We start from the raw sequence: 17,446 nt of genomic DNA, 5'->3' as shown, positions 1-17,446 counted from the left end.
AGGTATTACACCTAGATCGGATATGAACTCCTTCATCCAGACTCCTTCATTTGCTGCTTCCGAAGCAGCTATGTACTCCGCTTCACACGTAGATCCCACCAAGACGCTCTGCTTGGAACTGCACCAACTGACAACTCCACCATTCAATAAAAATATGTATCCGGTTTGTGACTTAGAGTCATCTGGATCGGTGTTAAAGCTAGGATCGACATAACCATTTACGACAAGCTCTTTGTCACCTCCATAAATGAGAAACATATCCTCGGTCCTTTTCAGGTACTTCAGGATGTTCTTGACCGCTGTCCAGTGATCCACTCCTAGATTACTTTGGTACTTCCCTGCTAAACTTATAGCAAGGCACACATCAGGTCTAGTACACAGCATAGCATACATGATAGAACCTATGGCTGAGGCATAGGGAATGGCTTTCATTATCTCTCTATCTTCTGCAGTGGTCGGGCATTGAGTCTGACTCAACTTCACACCTTGTAACACACGCAAGAACCCTTTCTTAGATTGATCCATTTTGAACTTCTTCAAAACTTTATCAAGGTATGTGCTTTGTGAAAGTCCTATTAAGCGTCTTGATCTATCTCTATAGATCTTGATGCCTAATATATAAGAAGCTTCACCAGGTCTTTCATTGAAAAACTTTAATTCAAGTATTCTTTTATGCTATCCAGAAATTCTATATCATTTCCAATCAACAATATGTCATCCACATATAATATTAGAAATGCTACAAAGCTCCCACTCACTTTCTTGTAAATACATGCTTCTCTGAAAGTCTGTATAAAACCATATGCTTTGATCACCTCATCAAAGCACATATTCCAACTCCGAGATGCTTGCACCAGTCGATAAATGGATCGCTGGAGCTTGCACACTTCGTTAGCACCTTTAGGATAGACAAAACCTTCTGGTTGCATCATATGCAACTCTTCTTTAAGAAATCCATTAGGGAATGCAGTTTTGACGTCCATTTGCAGGATTTCATAATCATAAAATGCGGTAATTGCTAACATGATTCAGACAGACTTAAGCATCGATACAGGTGAGAAAGTCTCATCGTAGTCAACTCCTTGAACTTGTCGAAAACTTTTTGCGACAAGACAGGCTTTATAGACAGTAACATTACCATTAGCGTCAATCTTCTTCTTGAAGATCCATTTATTCTCTATGGGTTGCCAATCACTGGGCAAATCCACCAAAGTCCATACTTTGTTCTCATACATGGATCCTATCTCAGATTTCATGGCCTCTAGCCATTTATCGGAATCTGGGCTCATCATAGCTTCTTCACAGTTCGTAGGTTCGTCATGGTCAAGTAACATGACTTCCAGAATAGGATTGTCGTACCACTCTGGTGCGGATCATCCTCTAGTTGACCTACGAGGTTCAATAGTAACTTGACCTGAAGGGTCATGATAATCATCATTAGCTTCCTCTCTAGTTGGTGTAGGCATCACGGGAAGGGATTTCTCGGATGAGCTACTTTCCAAATTGAGAGAAGGTATAATTACCTCATCAAGTTCTACTTTCCTCCCATTCACTTCTTTCAAGAGAAACTCCTTCTCTAGAAAGGTTCCATTATTGGCAACAAAGATCTTGCCTTCGGATCTGTGGTAGAAGGTGTACCAAATTGTTTCCCTAGGGTATCCTATGAAGACACACTTCTCCGATTTGGGTTCGAGCTTATCAGGCTGAAGCCTTTTGCATAAGCATCAGATCCCCAAACTTTAAGAAACGACATAGGTTTATTGCCAAACCATAGTTCATACAATGTTGTTTCAACGGATTTTGACGGTGCCCTGTTTAACGTGAATGCAGCTGTCTCTAATGCATAACCCCAAAATGATAGTGGTAAATATGTAAGAGACATCATAGGTCGCACCATCTCTAATAAAGTACGGTGAGGATGTTTGGACACACCATTACGCTGTGGTGTTCCAGGTGGTGTGAGTTGTGAAACTATTCCACATTGTTTTAAATGAAGGCCAAACTCGTAACTCAAATATTCACCTCCGCGATCAGATCGTAGAAACTTTATTTTCTTGTTACGATGATTCTCCACTTCACTCTAAAATTCTTTGAACTTTTCAAATGTTTCAGACTTGTGTTTCATTAAGTAGATATACCCATATCTGCTTAAATCATCAGTGAAGGTCAGAAAATAACGATACCCACCGCGAGCCTCAACACTCATCAGACTACATACATCAGTATGTATTATTTCATTGGCTTGCTCCATTGTTTCGGAGAATGGAGTTTTAGTCTTCTTGCCCATGAGGCATGTTTTGCAAGTATCAAATGATTCATAATCAAGCGATTCCAAAAGTCCATCTACATGGAGTTTCTTCATGCGCTTGGCAGTGCCACAAATATGTTGCACTATCATTATCAACTTTGCATCTTTTGGCATCAATATTATGAACATGTGTATCACCACAATCGAGATTCAACAGAAATAGACCACTCTTCAAGGATGCATGACCATAAAAGATATTACTCATATAAATAGAATAACCATTATTCTCTGATTTAAATGAATAATTGTCTCGCACTAAACAAGATCCAGATATAATGTTCATGCTCAACGCTGGCACGAAATAACAATTATTCAGGTCTAAAACTAATCCTGAAGGTAGATGTAGAGGTAGCGTGCCGACGGAGATCACATCGACCTTGAAACCATTCTCGACTCGGATCATCACCTCGTCCTTAGCCAATCTTCATTTAATCCGTAGTCCCTGTTTCAAGTTACAAATATGAGCAACCGAACCGGTATCAAATACCCTGGCACTATTATGAGCATTAGTAAGGTGCACATCAATAACATCTATATGAAATATACCTTTGTTCACTTTTCCATCCTTCTTATCTGCCAAATACATGGGGCAGTTCCAAAACAAGTGGTCTTGTTAACCATCAACACTTGATGCTCCTTCTTGATTTATACCTCTGCAACTTTGAGCATTGTGAAGAGCTTGGGAATAGTCTTTTTCATCCCTTGCATATTATATTTCATCACGAAGCCTTTGTAGCTTGGTGGCAGTGATTGGAGAACTCTGTCAATGACATAATCATCTGGAAGATTAACTCCCAGCCAAGTCAAGTGATTATGATATCCAGACATTCTAAGTATGTGCTCACTGACAGAACTATTCTGCTCCATCTTGTAGCTATAAAACTTGTTGGAGACTTCATATCTCTCAACTCGAGAATTTGCTTGAAATATTAACTTCAACTCTTGGAACTTCTCATATGGTCCATGATGTTCAAAACGTCTTTGAAGTCCCAATTCTAAGCCATAAAGCATGGCACACTGAACTATCGAGTAGTCATCAGATCGAGCTTGCCAGACATTCATAACGTCAGCATCTGCTCCTACAACATTCCTTTCATCTAGCGGTGCATCAAGGACATAATTCTTTTGTGTAGGAAGGAGGATAATCCTCAAGTTACGGACCGAGTCCGTGTAGTTGCTACCATCATCTTTAAACTTAGCTTTCTCTAGGAATGCATTAAAATTCAAGGGAACGGTAGCACGGGCCATTGATCTACAACATAGATATGCAAAAACTATCAGGACTAAGTTCATGATAAATTAAGTTCAATTAATCATATTACTTAAGAACTCCCACTTGGATAGACATCCCTCAAGTCATCTAAATGATATGTGATCTAAATCAACTAAACCATGTCCAATCATCACGTGAGATGGAGTAGTCATCAATGGTGAACATCTCTATGTTCATCTTATCTACTATATGATTCACGTTCGACCTTTCGGTCTCCAGTGTTCCAAGGCTATATCTGTACATGCTAAGCTCATCAAGTTTAACCCGAGTATTCCGCATGTGCAAAACTGGCTTGCACCCGTTGTATGTGAATGTAGAACCTATCACACCCGATCATCACGTGGTGTCTCAGCATGAAGAACTTTCACAATGGTGCATATTCAGGGAGAACACTTATACCTTGAAATTTAGTTAAGGGATCATCTTATAATGAGACCGCCGTTCTAAGCAAAATAAGATGCATAAAGATAAACATCACATGCAATCAAAATATGTGACATGATATGGCCATCATCATCTTGTGCTTTTGATCTCCATCTCCAAAGCAACGTCATGGTCTCCATCGTCACCGGCTTGACACCTTGATCTCCATCATAGCATCGTGGTCGTCTTGCCAACTATTGCTTCTACAACTATCGCTACCGCTTAGTGATAAAGTAAAGCAATTACATGGCGTTTGCATTTCATACAATAAAGCGACAACCATAAGGCTCCTTCTAGTTGCCGATGACTTTCACAAAACATGATCATCTCATACAATAATGTATATCACATCATGTCTTGACCATATCACATCACAACATGCCCTGCAAAAAATAAGTTAGACGTCCTTTACTTTGTTGTTGCAAGTTTTACGTGGCTGCTATGGGCTTCTAGCAAGAATCGTTCTTACCTACGGCACAAAACCACAATGATGATTTATCAAGTTTGTTGTTTTAACCTTCAACAAGGACCGACTGCAGTCAAATTCAATTCAACTAAAGTTGGAGAAACAAACACCCACCAGCCACCTTCATGCGAAACTAGTTGCATGTCTATCGGTGGAACCGGTTTCATGAACATGGTCATGTAAGGTTGATCTGGGCCGCTTCATCCAACAATACTGTCGAATCAAAATAAGACATTGGTGGTAAGCAGTATGAGGATCACCACCCACAACTCTTTGTGTTATACTCATGCATATCATCTACACATAGACCTGGCTCGGATGCCACTGTAGGGAAACATAGCATGCAACTTAATTTTTTCCTACGTTCACGCAAGATCTATCTAGGAGATGCATAGCAACGAGACGGGGAGAGTGTGTCCACGTACCCTCGTAGACCGAAAGTGTAAGTGTTTGCCAACGCGGTTGCTGTAGTCGAACTTCTTCTTGTTCCGACCAATCAAGCACCGAACGTACGTCGCCTCCGAGTTCTACACACGTTTAACTCGATGACGTCCCTCAAACTGATCTAGCAAAGTGTCGAGGGAGAGTTGCATCAGCACGACGGCGTGGTGACGGTAATGGTGAAGTGATCCGCGTAGGGCTTCGCCTAAGCACTACGTGAATATGACCAGAGGCGTAAACTGTGAGGGGGGGGGCGCCACACATGGCTAGGTATCAATGTTGTGTGTTCTAGCGGTCACTAGTGGAAAAAGGCCCGTTTGTCCCTGTTCCAAAGGCCCATTTGTCCTGGTTCTGGAACCGGGACTAAAGGGTCGGGACTAAAGCACATGACCTTTAGTCCCGGTTCGCTCACGAACCGGGATATGTGGGGCTCCATGTGGCCGCTGTGGCGAGCCCCGGCAGGAGGGCCTTTGGTCCTGGTTGGTAACATCAACTGGGACCAAAAGGCACCCATGCGTCAGTGGCTCAGGAGCTAGGGTTTTTGTTTTTTTAAAGGGGAGGGGGTGGTTTGGGGGTTTTGGAGGGTTAATTTAATTTGGGGTTTCATATATTGTGTTAGCTAGCTAATAGAGAGAAGTGACCTCTCTTATCTCTGTGCTTGGTCGATGCTACGTACTATACGTATAGAGAGGACTCGACACGCTAGCTAGTAAGAAAATGAAGGAAACCATTCAGTATAGAAGATCATCATGAACACATATAGAGAGAAGTGATCGACCTCTCCTTCTTTGAGAGATTAGTCGAACAACAAGTTTTCGTATATCTATCCGACGCTACTAGCTAAATATATACAATATGAGATCTATTACAATCCCTAACATCTGAAGTCAAGTTCCACATGGTATACTCCGGCTTTATTGATGACGTGGTCAAGAAATAATCCCGCCAATTCCCATTTAATTGCTTTTATGTGATCATGTGGTAGGAGCTCATCCCGCATCTGCCAGATCTAAATTGAAGAAGAGGGTCAATACGTGTGTATTAATGAAAATCAACACAAATGATGGTAATAAAATACAATTGTGAATATTTTTGCTTACGCACTTCATACTATTTTTCATAGTAGCCCCGCTTATTCTTGGCCGTCTCGTTGTAGATGAACTCGCAAACGTAGTATCCACAGAAATCATTTCCTTGTTCCTGCCACAAGCACTTTACGAGAAATAGAGGTCATTCAAATTGATAAGCAAGCATGCTAAATGGTATTGACGAAACTAGCTAGAATCAATAGGAGATGTGCGGAACTAGGTAGTAGTACTTACTTTCGGGTGTTTAAATGTCAGCTCGGTCGGCAGTCCCGGAGAAAATGCGATGAACTTTTTCCAAACCCTGCGAGACAAACAAAGTAATTAATTGATATCAGGAAATGAACAAAGTTGCCAATATGGTGCGATAATGATTGATGGAACTTACTTCTAGAGCATTTGAGTCATGTCTGCATAGTCCTCGGGATCTTTTTGTCTCAATTCTAAGACGATTACTTCTCCCTACTCAAGCTTAATCACTAGGAGAATAAAGTGGTAGCTGCATACGGATGCACAATTCATTAGTTACATGCCTATGACCTCGAGTAATAAGGGAAACCGAATATGCACAAGACAGTAACACTCACTTGAAGTTGTAAGGAAAGAGTATTTAATCTTTGCTTTGATTTTTGAGCAACGATTGTAGCAAGTTGTCCTCTGTTTCTATGACATTCTTTTGAACCATCCATTCATGTATGACATTTGGGTTAATGAACCCAATGTCATAGATTTGTGCTTTTCTGCATTCGACGATCTTCAATCTGCATAATATAGTGAGGATAATCATATATACATGCAATGAAAGAGCTGAGCTATATATAGAGAGACTTAATTACAGAAAGTAGTACTTACAGATAGTAGCAAGCCACAACTGATTTGTCGAGGGCCTTTTGGTTGTAGAACTGGAAAAACTCGTCCAAATCAACAGTTAACCATTCTTGGCCAATGAAGTTGTGGTAGTCTTTACTTCTCATCGACAAAGCATCCTTCCCAGACTCGCTGCAGGTTTTCATGTACCATTTATGGAATCTTCACATCATCGTTGTTAGAGCAAGAGTTCCATCTTTGACGAGAGGCTTCCCGTACTGGTATTTGAATTTGTCCACCTCCATTGTATCAAAATATACATCGTCGGGCATGTAATCCCCAGGATTGGTACCGGGCAGCATCAGCGGTTGATTTGCGACGATATCGGTAGACACCTTGAGCGGGGGGCATGATTGCTTCTCCTATTCTCCGGGCTAGGGAATTTTTTCCCACTTCTTCGTTCTTTTAACCTTTTGTCACTTGAAGTACTTCTCGACCAGTGCGCTTCTTGCGATGTCTTTTTAAGATATCGGAGATGGTTGTTATCCGGCGAAGGTGGTGGTGGTCACTTTAGGGCATTGATAGTGCGCTTCACTTTCACCGGATCTATCTTCTCCTCTGGAGGTGGATGTTTCATAGCTCTTCGCGTTTCAAAGAAGTCCTTCACTTGGGCTTCAACGATCTTCACATTTTCCTCCACTGTCATCTCATATGGTAACTTCTCTATAGGCTTGAGAGATGGACCAAATCTGTATTGCCTCCTGCCTCTGGCTGTACTGGTAGACACCGGAGTGGCGGTGTCTCTCTTCCATTACTGCTGACGAGTAGTAGAAGGAGGCAGAGTGGTCCAACGCGCCGGAGCAGTCGCAGCAGCGGCGTCTGTGTTCCACCGTTGCTGACGAGGCGGAGGAGGAGGCGGACTGCTCGGACGCGTCGGAGCAGGCGGAGAAGGAGGCGGAGTGCCACCCTCACGCGCCAGAGAAGGAGGCGGAGTGCCCTAATAACTCGTCGGAGGAGGAGGAGGAGGAGGCGGAAGCGTCAAGTTCAGAAGCTTGATGTGCTCCTTCCACCAAAGACATGGAGTCTTCAGAGCAAGACCTAGCTGAGTCTCCCCTTCATCTGTAGGGTGGTCTAGCTGGAGCTCCTCAAATCCCTCCGTTATTTCATCCACCATCACAACATCATAGCCTTGTGGAATCAGAAGACAGTGAAAAGTTGCGTTGGGTTCAGGAGGTGCAACAGAGCCGACAGCCGCCTTGACTTTGAGGTTCTGCCATTGCATCATAAGCTATCACTATTGAGCCTCCGTGATAGCATCCATGGGGTAGCTAGGAGACATGAAGTCAGGCTTCTGAACGAGCTTGGTGGAAGCCAGGCTGCTTCTCCGCTGAGATGGCCGGGTAGCTTCTGGGGTAGCTTGGGCAGGTTGCTGGCTCTCAACTTGTTCCTATAGCTTTCGTACCCTTGCATTCAGCTTCTGCAATTTGCTCAGCTCCACTTTCCTCCTCCTCTCTTGGGTTTTGTAACCGCGTGCGCTGGGAAACCCAACCTTCCATGCAACAGAGCCTGGCATGCCTCCTATTCGTCCTGGGTGCTCAGAATTTCCGAGGGCCTCTGTGAGCTCATCGTTCTCTCTGTCGGGAACGGACGTCCCTTGCTGTGCTGCGGCGATATACTTCTGAAGCTTCTTGACGGGTATTTCAAGTTGCTCGTCTGTCCAAACGCACTTCCCTGTTTCAGGGTCCAAGGTTCCCTCAACCCCGAAGAACCAAGTCCTTGAACGGTCTGCCAGTTCAATGTCTCTGGTTTGACCCCTTTAGCAATCAGGCCATTCTCAGCCTTGTCCCACAACGACCGGGCTTTGAGTTAGCCACCTGATCCCGTGCGATGGTGATGCACCTTCTTTGCAGCATTTTTCTTGTTTGTCGCTGACATCTTCTTACTCTTCTCCGATGTCTTGTGGGCCACAAATGCGGGCCAGTGATATCTTATCTTCTCAAATCGACGGGTGAATTCTGGAGTCTTCTCTTTGCCGACATACGTTGATTTCAACTCATTCTTCCACCTCCTGAATAGATCTGCCATCTTCTTAAGAGCATGAGCCTTGACCAATGGCTCAATAACTGGCTTATTTGGATCCTCCTCTGGCAGTAGGGTGAAATTTTCCTTCAGCGCGGTCCAAAGATCATCTTTCTTTCTATCTTTGACATAAGAAACTTGACGGTCTTCTTCTTAGGCTTATTCCATTGGTGGATGTTGATCGGAATCATGTCCCTAACAAGAACCCCACACTGAGCAGAAAATGCTTCCTTGGTCCGGATGGGTTCAATCGGCTGGCCATCACCCGTGATTGATATGATCCTGAACCTTTCATCCTGGCGCAACCTTTTCTTCGGGCCTCGTCTCTTTACCGAAGTTTGGCTTGATCCGGAGGGCTATAAAAGAAGAAAGAAGAGTTAATATATGTACATACCAAAACAATTAATGCATCAATTAGCTAGTCAACACATGCTTAATATATATATATATATATACATATATATACATATATGTATATATATATATACGGTCACCGGAGCCGTCATCACCGTCTCCTTCTTCCGCAGGCATTCGGTCGCCGGAGCCATCATGATCATGACTTTTTTCCTCCATTGTTCGATCACCGTAGCTTGTTTCCTCTCCTTCCAGACCATCGGTGTCGTTGTGAAATAACGACAAGACATCACATCCGTCGCAGATTATGTCCCCCAATATCTGTTCTTGTTCGAAGTCTCTTTGTTGATCCATAGTTTTGACAAATATTACAACATGGAAATTAATATACAAACATGAGAGATGGATATATTAATAGTGGCAAACATAGACCTAGCTAGCTAATCACAACAAGGAATATTAATTGTTGGCCTCGACACTTCTACGGTTTGGGGTGGCCTCGACAACGCTTCTACGGTTTGGGGTGGCCTCGACAATGCTCTTTTAACTTGGTAAATTTGGGTGGCCTCGACAACGCTTCTAGGGTTTGGCCCGGGCCGCCTCTCTCTTGAATGTCCGACGTTCGGACCACCTCTCTCATGAATGTCAAAAAAGGGATTTAACAAGATGGCGCCATTCTGTATGTGCAGAAAATGGTCCCTATTTTTCCTGATCTCATCTACCCTTCCATATGTCACGTTGTCTAGTGTCAAAGGATTCAAGAAAACCATGGCTTCATCATTAGCCGGAAGTAATAGGCGCATGATGGTATGAAGCTCCCCAAAGTTATTTTGGAATGGAGTTCTGATAGGATAATTCGCTTTTTGGTATGAAGTTCAGCAAGAGCCTTTGGAATATCGCTATTTGGAAGGCCTCTGCTGAACTTCATACCAAAAAGCGAATTAATCTATCAGGACTCCGTTCCAAAATAATTTAGGAGAGCTTCATACCATCATGCGCCTGTTACTTCCGGCTAATTATGAAACCATTAATTTCTTCAATACTTTGACACAAGAGAACGTGCACATATAGAATGGTAGATGAGATCATGAAAAATATGGATCAATTTAATTATACACATCCATAATGGGGGCATTATAGATAAATATCTTATAAATCTTGAGAGTGTTTGTCGGGTAGGGGCGGGAGGGGGTAGGAGATCGACAACGTTTTTTTCTAGGGTTTGGGTGTCCTCGAGAGTTGGTGGAGCGAGAGGAGGTTGATCGACGTCCCCCTCTCGACCCCTCGGTGATCCTCTACCCCTCAACGAACCTCAACCCTCGACCCCTCGGCGATCCTTGACCTTCCACCCTAGTTCCCGACCCTCGACCGCTCGGTGATCCTCGACACGCTCGTTCCCGATAAAAAATAAGAGGAGGAAAAAAAGAGGAGAATAAGAAGAAGAAAAAATAGAAGAAAAAAATAGGATAAGAAGAAGGAATAGAGGAGAAGAATAAAAAATAGAAAATCTATTTTTTGTTCTTCTCCTCTATTCCTTCTTCTTCTCCTATTTTTTTCTTCTTCTTCCTCTTCTTATTTTTTTCTCCTCTTCTTACTCTCCTCCTCTTCTCCTACTTCTTCTCCTTCCGACATCTCAGTGACCCACGACCCTCTACCCTAGTTCCCGACCCTCGACCCTTGACCCCTCGACGACCCTCGACCCCTCAGCGACCCTCGACCGCTCGGCGATCCTCGACACCCTCGCTCTCGATAAAAAATAAGAAGAGGAAGAAGAAGAAAAAAAAGAGGAGAAGAAGAAGAAGAAAAAATAGAAGTAGAAAAAAGAGGAGGAGAAGAAGGAATAGAGGAGAAGAAGAAAAAATAGATTTTTTTCTATTTTTTATTTTTCTCCTCTATTCCTTCTTCTTCTCCTCTTTTGTTTCTTCTTCTATTTTCTTCTTCGTCTCCTCTATTCCTTCTTCTTCTCCTTTTTTTCTTCTTCTTCCTCTTCTTATTTCCCCCCCTCTTGTTCCTCTTCTCTTCTTATCGTTCTTCTTCTCCTTTTTCCTCAAACAAACTTAATATGAGTTTAAACATAGAGCATTCATCGAGCAAGATCATCATGAACAAAAATATCACACTAGTTTCTATGAAAAAAAATCCACAAACATCACATCTCGTCTCCACAAAACATCTCATTCATCTCATCTCATCTCATTTCATACAAAAAAATTATTTGCATATTCTTTGCATATGAACATTTTCTTAAATCAGCATATGAACATACATATCACCCAGAAAATATACCTTTTTCTTGGCATATGAACATACATCCATATTCAAAATGTTAATATTCTACAATCTTAACCAAAAAATGCAAAAAGAGCATTATACAACATATACACAGAACATACATACATACATCGTAACAAAAAAGTTGAAAAACAGGCCGCCGGTAGTTCGCGACGGTGAGGTCTGGGATGGCGACAATGGTTGGCGGTGGTGCTTATGGGTGGTGTCGGTGTCAAAACCGGCGGATCTCGGGTAGGTGTCCCGAACTGTGCGTCTAGGCGGATGGTAACAGGAGACGAGGGACACGATGTTTTACCCAGGTTCGGGCCCTCTTGATGGAGGTAAAACCCTACGTCCTGCTTGATTAATATTGATGATGTGGGTTACAAGAGCAGATCTACCACGAGATCAAGGAGGCTAAACCCTAGAAGCGATCCTATGGTATGATTGTTGTTCGTCCTATGGACTAAGGCCATCCGGTTTATATAGACACCGGAGAGGGCTAGGGTTACACAGAGTCGGTTACAAAGGTAGGAGATCTACATATCCGTATCGCCAAGCTTGCCTTCCACGCCAAGGAAAGTCCCATCCGGACACGGGACGAAGTCTTCAATCTTGTATCTTCATAGTCTTGGAGTCCGGCCGATGATGATAGTTCGGCTATCCGGACACCCCCTAGTCCGGGACTCCCTCAGTAGCCCCCGAACTAGGCTTCAATAACGACGAATCTGGTGTGTATGTTGTCTTCGGCGTTTGCAAGGCGGGTTCTTCTCCATGCTCCATGTGTCTGCCGGATAGTGTCCGGTTGCTTCATAAATGCTGCGCTCCTTGGCTTCCGCGTCCAATAATGGCCTTCTTCCACGCGTCGTACGAATGCGAAAAGCCAGGGTATTTTTATGTTTTACCCCCTAGCTGCGCAAATAAGCTGCCTATAAGAGAGGCGAGGATCCAGATCCAAATCACACCATCCTCCTTCCGCAAGTACTCATCGAGGCGCATCTGACACCAAACCCATTCCATCATGGACAGTCGACGCGGCTCCTCTTCTCGCGCTCCCAGCCCTAAGCCAGGAGATTGGAGGAGATGCTCAGTCCCGCACAGCGAGTTAGTGATGCTCCAAGCAGAGGGATATCTTCCCCCGGCCTTCATGGTTCCGGTTCGAGCCGGACTGGCCACCTACAAGGGTGGGAAGCAGGCGGAGAGCGCCCCCAATCCCTCCAAAGGAGAGCGGGTGTGCTTCGTCCCCTACTTAATAAGGGGACTCGGATTTCCTATACATCCGTTTCTCCGGGGGCTCCTGGAGTTCTACGGACTCCAGCTTCATCATCTTACACCTGCCTCCATTTTGCACATCGCAGGCTTCGTAGCTCTGTGTGAGCTGTTCTTGGGCATTGAGCCACATTTTGCACTGTGGAAGAGGCTGTTTTGCCTCGTACCCCGCTCTCGCGAGGGGTCGATATATCAAGTGGGCGGAGCCGAAATATGGCGCATCGCCAGGACCGGATACCTGTCTGGGACCCCGAAGAAGGCGTCCGAAGACTGGCCTTCGGAGTGGTTTTATATGGAGGACGCTCCGCTGCCAGATCTAGTCTGAATCGGCCTTCCGGAGTTCAGCAACGCTCCACTGAAGAAACGCCTGAGTTGGCGCCCATGGAGCCCTCAACGAGAAGATGATAGGAGCGTCCATTACTTGATGGGCCGGATATGGCTGCTAGCCCATTCCGGATTAACCATGATCGGAGTCATGGCCACATGCATTATGCGCGAGGTGCAGCCGCTCCAATATAGGGGCTACCTCATGTGGGACTTCAATGGGGACGATGACGCCACCCGTCACGGTCGCAAGAGACCTGGCTCGGCCGACGACCTGGTGAAGATCCTGTCCGGCTTGTACAAGGGGGAGAAGGAGGACTTCCTCCGCACGAATCCTCTGAACGGGTTTTCCATGAACAACCCTTGGAGCTGGGTAAGCGGTCGCATGCATATCTGATCCGTGCCTTTAAAGGCAATTGTCTTATTGTATGATTTTGACACAGGAACTACGTCGGGATGTGGAGGGCATAAAAAGCCCAGCTCCACAACCCGAGGATCCAGAAAGGTCCCTTGATCCGGCCTCCGAAGAGGATCCGGACTTAGCGGTGGAACTGATCAACGGGGTGTTCCACCAGCTCAGCATAGACAATGCTTTAGTCGCCATTATGGCTGACTACCCTGGTTTGTTTCCGGCCTCCCAGGTGACTACGACCGAGGTCTTGACACCATTTTAATCCGTGCTCAATTCTGACCATCCCATACTGATGGTGCATCGCAGGAGGTGCCTTTATGGCGGGAAGCCAAACCCGCAGTGGCCGGCCAACAAGGGTCAGTCCGGCCCAGCAGGCGGAAGAGGAGTGCGACCTGAACTGAAACGTCGCCGCAACGGTACGGAGCACCGCTATTTTTAAGGGAAGGATTCCCAGGAGGTATATTAATGCTCATAACTTTTCCAGAAAGAGCGCTCGCCGGACAGTGTCCGAAGAGGTTGCCAATCAAGCCTCTGCTGGCCATGCTCCAATGCATGGCCCGGGAGGGGAGGCGAATACAGGGCATGAGCCGGACGCTCCTCCGACGGAGGATGCCGACAGGCTGTCCGCCACCCGGTCTGAGGTGGAGAGCGCCATGAATCACCGGCGTCGCCGGACAGTTCTTCGTGACGTGTGTTTCTCCCCCGAGGCGTTAAATGCCTTTGATGCGGGAAACGCGCACCTCCGTGCCGCTCAAGATGGGTTAACCAGAGCCATGGAGCAGTATGTGAAAGACATACATGTAAGTAATTTTAATAGTTATATATGCCAGTAGCCCCTGAGACTTAAAATAGTTAAAATAACTGATTTAAGGATCAATTTTTATGCAGGATCTTACGGAGAAGAATACCCATCTGTCCCAGGAGCTCCAAGAGTGCAAGGCCCAACTTGAGGCCGCACTGGCCGCCACATGGGGAGCCACAGAGACCCCCGCTGGTAAGACGTACTTTGAAAAGATAATTAATTAACAAAGTGCGGCGTGAATCTGACAATAATATTGCAGAGGGCGCCGGACTTGATCCGGACAAGCAATAGCTACTGCGTCAGCTAAAGGCCGGCGAGAGGGTGCTTATGAAGGTGCAGCAGGAGAGAAACAAGCTCCAAGATGCCCACAACCAACTAGGAGAAGAGCTGAAGGGTGTTCGGGCCCAGCTGTCTGGCTCCGTGAAGGAGAATCAGCGGCTTCGTCGCGGCATTTATAGTAAGTGCTTGAGCAAATTCCTTTGAAAAGAAGAATTCGGCGAGGAAGTCGATTGACAGAAATATGTCTTCAGGTGTGCTCACAGGTTGCCCTACGAAGGAAATGCCTGGGTCAACGGGTGACCAACTTCCCGAGCTGGTGCAATTGTTCGAACGTGTTCGGCAGGCGATGAGTGGCGTCGTTCAGGCTTTATGGCCATCCGTCTCCCTACCCGAGGGCCTTGGTGAGCTTGCTGAGAAGCTTCAGGGAGCACGGCGACGCCTCCGTTTGTGGAAGATATCGGCCTGCCGTCAGGGCGCCAGGGAGGCCTGGGCCATGGTGAAGACGCGATACCCGAAGGCTGACCCAAACCACATGGCCGAGGTCGGACCTGCGGGGCCTGATGGGAAGGAGATCCCTGTGAGCTTGATGTACGGCCAAGTAGAACTGGCCGCGAAATATTCCCAACAGGACTGTAAATTAGACAGCCTGTTAGATGGGATTGAGGAGGAGTACAATCAGTCGGTTTGACGATGTAATTTGAAATGACATGTAAGATGCCTTCTAGCCGGATTGTAGATCGTTTGTCTTTGCGGACCGTTTCGCTTCAACCTCGGGACCCAACAGTCCGGAGTGTGTCCGAATACCCTTACGGTTATAAAAGAACCGGGGCATGCATGGAGACAAGGCGTCGGGGTCATAATTGCTTTATCAGACAAGTGCCCAACTAGTTATGTTATATTACATGGTTAGTAAGAAACATCTTCCAGGGAGAATAGTTCCGTTAAGGGTTCCTTTCCCTGGGAGGCATGCCCTAAGGTGCAATGCCGGACTGCGAAAATAGCAGAAAAAGCATCTGGGGGCAGATAAATAAGTAAGTAATAAATCATCTTTCAAGTCACCGACCGAATATTCTCTTAAGAACGCTAGCTTTCGGCTTCACCCAGTCTGAGGTACACATCCGGCTGACCCGGCAGTAACAATCGCAGAGGTGCTCCCTTTACCTCCTAGCCGAACAATCGGGAACGTAGGGGTAAGCACAGGAGCCAGGCAACCCAGCTTGGCCAAAACTTAAGTCATATCGATGCATATAATGGTGAATAAAAGGTACATGCGGAAGTATGACACATGTATTGGGCGTGAAGCCCATATGAATAAGCTTCTGGTAAAGAAGCCCCCAGGTATAATGAGTGCTAGGAGCACATCAAGTGTGTGCGAACAAAGCGCAAATCAGCCTATAAAAGGTATTGAAAAAAAGTGGGAAGAAGGAGGGGGACAAGAGACAGTAAAAAATATAAAAAGGTGGACGGGGGAGTGAGACGAACTCTGAGTCCGGTGTTTAGGCGTAGAATCTTCGGAGACGGGCTGCGTTCCATGGGTTCGGCTCGAGTCGGTTGTCAGATGCTTTACGTAGACGGTATGCTCCGCCGGTCAGGACTTGGTCGATGATGAAGGGACCTTCCCACTTGGGCTTAAGTTTGTCCTTTTTCTTGTCCGGCAGGCGTAGAACGAGTTCGCCGACATTGTAAGTTTTGGCCCGTACTTCTCTGCTTTGATATCTTCGAGCCTGCTGCTGATAAAATGCGGAACGAGCCTTTGCCACGTCCCGCTCCTCCTCTAAGGCGTCCAAACTGTCCTGCCGATCCAACTCGGCTTCTCTTTCTTCGTACATGCGCACACGAGGTGAGTCATGAATTATATCGCAGGGCAGAACTGCCTCTACGCCGTATACCATGAAAAATGGTGTGAATCCAGTAGTTCGGTTTGGCGTGGTCCGCAGTCCCCAGAGTACGGAGTCGAGCTCCTCTACCCAGTGCGTGTTAGATTCCTTGAGGGACCGCACTAGTCTGGGTTTGATGCCGCTCATGATTAGACCATTTGCTCGCTCGACTTGACCGTTAGTTTGGGGGTGATAGACTGAAGCGTAATCGAGCTTGATGCCCATGTTTTTGCACCAGAGTTTAACCTCGTCGGCGTGAAGTTCGTGCCGTTATCAGTGATGATGCTGTGGGGGACGCCAAAACGGTGTACTACCCCGGATACGAAGTCTATCACCGGTCCGGATTCTGCCGTTTTAACCGGCTTGGCCTCAATCCATTTGGTGAATTTGTCCACCATGACCAATAAGTATTTGTGCTTGTGGGTTCCCCCTTTAAGGGGTCCAACCATGTCAAGCCCCCAGACCGCGAACGGCCAGGTAATGGGTATAGTTTTGAGGGCGGTGGGTGGCATGTGGCTCTGATTAGCAAAGAGCTGGCAACCGACGCATCGTTGGACTAAGTCCTGAGCATCTGCCCGGGCTGTCGGCCAATAAAATCCTGTACGGAAGGCCTTGCCTACAAGGGCCCGGGCTGCAGCGTGGTGCCCGCCGAGTCCGGCGTGAATTTCAGCCAGGAGATTCCGCCCCTCCTCTTCGGAGATACACCTTTGAAGGACTCCGGTTGTGCTTTTCTTATAAAGTTCTCCCTCATGGACCTTGTAGGCTTTAGATCGCCGAACTATGCAGCGGGCCTCATTTTGGTCTTCGGGAAGTTCCTGCCGAATTAAGTAGGCTAGGAATGGTTCTGTCCACGGGGCAATTACTGCCATTATTTCATGAGCTGAAGGTGTCAGAATGGTCTGAGTTAGGTGATGCAGCTGGCTCCGGATTGTTATTTCCGGACTCCTCTTCCCATAACACGGATGGCTTAAAGAGC

Source organism: Triticum aestivum, chromosome 1B (genome assembly GCF_018294505.1).
Source record: "Triticum aestivum cultivar Chinese Spring chromosome 1B, IWGSC CS RefSeq v2.1, whole genome shotgun sequence".
NCBI lineage: Eukaryota > Viridiplantae > Streptophyta > Magnoliopsida > Poales > Poaceae > Triticum > Triticum aestivum.
The sequence above is the reverse complement of the archived record's forward strand: the minus strand, read 5'-3'. Positions refer to the sequence as shown.